General features: G+C 47.4%; 1 pseudogene; it reads left to right on the forward strand.

Annotated features, from left to right (window-relative positions):
- The first annotated feature begins 493 nt into the window (after positions 1 to 493).
- LOC137777352 (tyrosine--tRNA ligase, mitochondrial pseudogene) lies at positions 494 to 5,152 on the forward strand (annotated as a pseudogene).
- The last annotated feature ends 617 nt before the right edge of the window (positions 5,153 to 5,769 follow it).

Consider the following 5,769-nt stretch of genomic DNA (forward strand, 5'->3'; position numbering starts at 1 on the left):
CCACTGGACTGCCAGGGAATTCCCTTAAACACTTAATTTTTGAAATAAATTTATCAGTCATATATATTGCTCCTTTTAGTTTTCCAAAGGAAATAGTTTATTGAAATTCCTCAATAAACTGTCTAGAATTTTTTTTGCACCTTTAAATAGAGAGCTTGTTAGTGGGGAAATATAACACAATACAGTAGATCCTGACATCCTCCCTGCAGCTCTGCTCCTGCAGTGGTGCGCCCTCTTCCGGCTGATTCTGGATGGTGACCCCGCCCCTGGGTTCTGAGGAGTGGAGGAGCTCAAGGCTGCCCTTTATTGAGGGCAGCCCAGGCCAGGTGCCAAACAACCTCAGGACCACCTCCTCCAGGAAGGTTTCCGTCATCCCTTGGTCCAGGTTAGGTGCCCTTCTTCGCCTCTTTTCCTACAGTGAGTAACCACTACCTGAGGGTGCCCTCCTCCTCACATTACACTGAAGTTCCCATCTTGTTTATCTCCCTGCAGGATGGCACCTGGTAAGGGCAGAGCTTTGCCTTCCTTGCTCTCCTTTGTAACCCCTAGCACAGCGCCTGCCACACCATTTGTCAAACTGAACTGGGTTTCAGTATCACCTTGCTGATAGAGAGCCTCATGCCTGAGCAGAGAGGAACAGATGAAAGAGGGGGCCACACACAAATGCCATCTGCATTTCCACTCGGAGCCTGCCTTGCCCATCAAAACTTAAATCCCATCTCATTAAAAGCATGTTGTCTAATTCCCCTCAGCGTATGTTCCTTGCTTCGCTCCACAGTCATTTACTGAAGATGCCCCGGATATATAATCGTGCCCTCCAAAAACTTTAGACTGGCGAAAGAAATGAGCCTCATCAAAAGACACAATCAACAGTGAGAAGGCAACCGACGGAATGGAAGGAAATATTTGCGAATCATATACCTGGTAAGTGGTTACTATCCAGAATATATAAAGAACTTCTACAACTCAATAATAATAATAATAATAACAACAACAACAACCCAATTTTAAAGTGGGCAAAGGATTTGACTAGACATTTCTCCAAAGAAGACATACAAATGACCAACAAGCATATGAAAAAATGCTCACCATCACTCTGCATTAGGGAAATGCAAGTCAGAACCACCATGAAATAATACCTCACATCCATCAGGGTGGCTACTACCAAAAAAACAGAAAATAACAACTGGTGGCCAGGATGTGGAAAAATAGGAACCCTTGTGCCCCGCTGGCAGGAAAGTAAAATAGTGCAACCACTGTGGAAAACAGTATGGCGATTCCTCAAAAAATTAAAAATATAATTTCCATACGACCCATGTAAGGGACCGAATGTTTGTTTCCCCCTAATATTCTTATGTTGAAATCCTAACCCCCACTGTGATGGCATTTGGAGCTGGGGCCTCTGGGAGGTGAGGTGATTAGGTCATGAGGGCAGAGCCCTTATGATGGGATTAGTGCCCTTATAAAAAAGACCCCACAGAGCTCCCTCACCCATTCCACCATGTGAGGACACAGCAAAAAGACAGTCGTCTATGAACCAGGAAGCAAATCTCACCAGACGCCTAATCATGCCCTGATCTTGCACTTTCCAGCCTCCAGAACCATGAGAAATAAATTTCTGTTGTCTATAAGCCACCCAGTATATGGTATTCTGTTACAACAGCCCAAACAGACAAAGACAAGCCAGCAATCCCACTTCTGGGTGTATATCTAAAAGAATCCAAAGCAGGATCTTGAAGAGATACTTGCATACTCATGTTCATAATAGCACTATTCACAATAGCCAAGAAGTGGAAGAAACCCAAGTATCCATCAACAGATGTCATTAAAATGTATGTATACATACAATGGGATATTATTTAGCCTCAAAAAAGAAGGAAATTCTGACACATGCTATAACACAAAGGAACCTGGAGAACATTATGCTAAGTGACATAAACCAGTCACAAAAAGTCAAATCCTGTATGATCCCACTTCTATGAGATATCTAGAGAAGTCAAATTCATAGAAACATAAAGTACATCCATAGTAACTAGGGGCTGGGGGCAGCAGGAAATGGGAAGTTGTTCAATGGGCACAGAGTTTCAGTTCTGCAAGATTAAAAAGTTCTGGAGGTTGGTTGCACAACAGTGTGAATATACTTAACACTGTACACTTAGAAATGTTTAAGATAATAAATCTTATGGCTTTTTTTCCCACAATTTTAAAAAAGAAAGATCAGCCAAGTGCAAAAATAATTCTAAAGATTTTATTGAATAATGTCAACTAGTTGGGAGATAAAAACATGATTTTTGGTCCTATAATTACTCTCCAACTAGTCCAAATTGGCTCATCCCTCTTTTTTCTAAATAGTGGGTCCCTTAATCACTTCTTTGCCATATTCTATAGCTTTCCAGTCACCTTTGATCATTTCAGATTTAAGACTGAGTCTGTAACCCAGCAGAACCCTATGGAGCCTTCCTGGGACCGATTCCCCCTGTCCTCCTGGTCAAATCCATCTAAGTATGTGATTTGCTGCAGCAGTTCAAAAATAATTTCTCTATAATCTTCCTGGCTTGTGATCTCACAGTTAAACAAGTCAAGACTTTTCAAATTTTTAAGATTTTGCAGAGCTTCTACTATACCAAGATCTTTGATTTTGTTTCCACTCAAATTGAGGTAGGTAAGATTTGGACATTTCTCTGCCAGGATTTTCAAGCCTCCAGAAACTATGTTGTCACTAAATTCCAACTTTCAAAGTTTACTCAAGCTGGGCAGTCGGGCCAGTGAACTTTGTTCCACACTAGCTATACTCGGAAACTCTTGTTTTTTAAAAGTATCATTCAGGCTTTCAGTTTCCCCATTGTTCTTTTCACAGGGCCGGTATTACCGGAAACAGACCAGAACTAGATAAACCAGAGCTCGATGGCCTCTCAGGGTCGCAGTTCCCTAGCACGAGAATGGAAAATTTCCTACCTACCTACTGTCCCAAACGGGGGTACAGCCCAGCCTCAGCCTTCACCGGACTTTCCCAGCACCACTCAGGCGGAGCCAGACGGCGGAAGGACTCCTCAACACAGAGGGCAACACCCAATTGAAGCGGCACTCCGCTCAACACCAGGTGACCAAGTCTTACACCTTCCCCCCACCCGCCCCCCCAAAAAAGGAAAATCTCCAATCAAGGCATCCCAGTAGGGAAGTACACACCCTGGTGTCCGCACGCTCGAGGTTCTGCCACTCACCAGAGACGTCTCAAAGATCGGACAAGACCAAACCAGACCAGCACCGTTTCATCCTCCTCCTCCGCCTCTTCTTCCTCCTCCTCTTCCTCACATCCTTCAGGTGGACCACCTTCATCTTCATCGTGTTCATCTCCATCCTCATCCTCCTCCTCCTCTTAGCCTGGGGCTTCGCCAAGGTGGCGGCGCCCATGTTGCAGTGCATTTCCCAGGGTCGGTGGTTTGGTACCTGAGGAGGGTCATGAGTCTGGCCCCTGGGGCTGCGTGAGGCCCACACGGGCGCTCAGGGGTTTCTGGTGGCGCAGAAGGCTCGGGGTCTGTTCAAGGAATTCTTTCCCGGGAGGGGGATGAAGACAGAGCTCCCAGAGCTCTTCCCCCGCGGCGCGGCGCGGTGGGCAACGTGCCCCAGATCCTCTACACGCGGCTTCGACCCCACGGCCGGCTCACTTCACGTGGGGCGTCTGCTGGCGCCGCTGGGCCTGTCTCACTCCCAGCGAGCAGGCCACAGCACGCCTGCGCTGGTGGGAGGCGCCGCGGCACGCCTGGGAGACCGGAGCGGTGGCTCCAATGAGCTCGAGGCACGGGACGCAGAGCACCTGCGAATCAACGCGCCCGCCCTGCGGCGAGGGCTCAAGGCCCTGGCGGCTGATCACCGGCAGCTCCTCACTAACGGGCGGACCCAGGGCAGCTTCACCTTGCTGGACACCTCGGCGTGGTCCCAGAGGTATCACCTGGGGCACTTCCTAGCTGCAGTGGGCGGCCACTTCCGCAGGGGCACGCTGCTGAGCCGGCTGAGCATGCAGCCTCAGCTCAAGAGCCTGGAACACATGAGTTTGGCCAAGTTTTTTTTTTTGTTTTTTTTTTAAAAATATTTATTTATTTATTTATTTTTGGCTGTGTTGGGTCTTCGTTTCTGTGCGAGGTCTTTCTCTAGTTGCGGCAAGCGGGGGCCACTCTTCATCGCGGTGCGTGGGCCTCTCACTATCGCGGCCTCTCTTGTTGCGGAGCACAGGCTCCAGACGCGCAGGCTCAGTAGTTGTGGCTCACGGGCCCAGTTGCTCCGTGGCATGTGGGATCTTCCCAGACCAGGGCTCGAACCCGTGTCCTCTGCGTTGGCAGGCAGATTCTCAACCACTGCGCCACCAGGGAAGCCCCTGGCCAAGTTTTTAATACCAGGTGCTCCAGGCCTATGATTGCTGCTACCTGTTCTAGCCTCATGGATGCCGGGTCCAACTAGGTGGATCTGATCAGCTGGGCAATATCATGTTTGGATATGAGTTCATCCGTAAGTTCACTGGAGAAGACATATTTAGAATCTGTTGCTCTAATTACAACTGGAGCAAAATTGGGAAAGTCCGCTGGCAATGCTGTTTGGCTAAACAGATAAGACATTTCCATTTGAATTGTATCAGTTCTTTGTGAGGCAGCAAGATGATTTGGTAGAAACGTCCCTGAAGCTCTTGGCTCTTCTGCCCCTTCCAGAGATTGACCACATAATGTAGCTGCATGTCAGAGAGCCAGAAAAGCGGGGTGCTCAGAAATGACTCGCTGCAGAGGTAACAAAGCTTGTTCACAGACAAGAAGGACTGGAGTCTGCTAAAAGGTGTACACAAGCCCTTTATCATAGTAGCATAGACGCGCTAGAGGTCATGTCTGATCAAACTCTTTTAGAGTTTTTAAAAGAAGCTTCATTTTCTGAATTAGTTCTTGACCCTGGAACAAGCATCCTAGATACCTGCTGCAAAGCAAATGCCATTTCAAATGGACCCCGAGGGTATCAGATGATAACAGAAGGCGGAATCAGTATAAATCACAGACAAGTAACACATTCTGAGACTGTTTTAGTTGTTGGACAATGTATTCTTAAGAATGGACTTTGGTTACTTAAAATAGGAAAAAGAAATTTCTACGTTATAAAATGGCTTCAGCAATGATGAAAAATCCTTCTGGTGGTTCAAACTTATCCACAATTCATTCTCAAGACATACGAACTTATACCTTCGCTTATGCAAATCAAACAATAGGCAGGCGGGGGACGGGGGAGAAGTGACTCAGGAAGGCCTCATTAGGGTCCTGCTCGGTAACACGAGAAAAAGAAGGTGCAGGACTTGTAGGCAGCACCGTTCAGCTACATCAGACGTGCGTGAAGGGGGTCATAGATATGAAGTTGGAACATGCCCGACCACGCCCAGTACTCTATTTCCTGTCACATTTGGCTCAACCTGCTTTGAGGAGGGATAGAGACATCTGTGTGGCCCTTTTCAGGACCAGCACAAGCATATCAAGCTGAGAGCACCGAAGTTCACTTGTGCTGGCAAGGAGCCATCGGCCTTGAAAACAGGGTCCATTTATGGTTTACCTTTTCCTTTGTCTCGGGACATAAAATTAGCAAAATTTCTCCTGCAGCCAATCACCGTTTTCTGTGGGCTTCTTGCAGAAGCGCCAGCTGTCACTCCATGACTCAGATCACTCCACACAGCACATTCTAACCTGAATGACACTGGCCAAAATGCACTAGCCATCGGTCCCGCCTGCTTTGAATTTCCATCGT

This window comes from Eschrichtius robustus, chromosome 15 (assembly GCF_028021215.1).
Source record: "Eschrichtius robustus isolate mEscRob2 chromosome 15, mEscRob2.pri, whole genome shotgun sequence".
Classification (NCBI taxonomy): Eukaryota; Metazoa; Chordata; class Mammalia; order Artiodactyla; family Eschrichtiidae; genus Eschrichtius; species Eschrichtius robustus.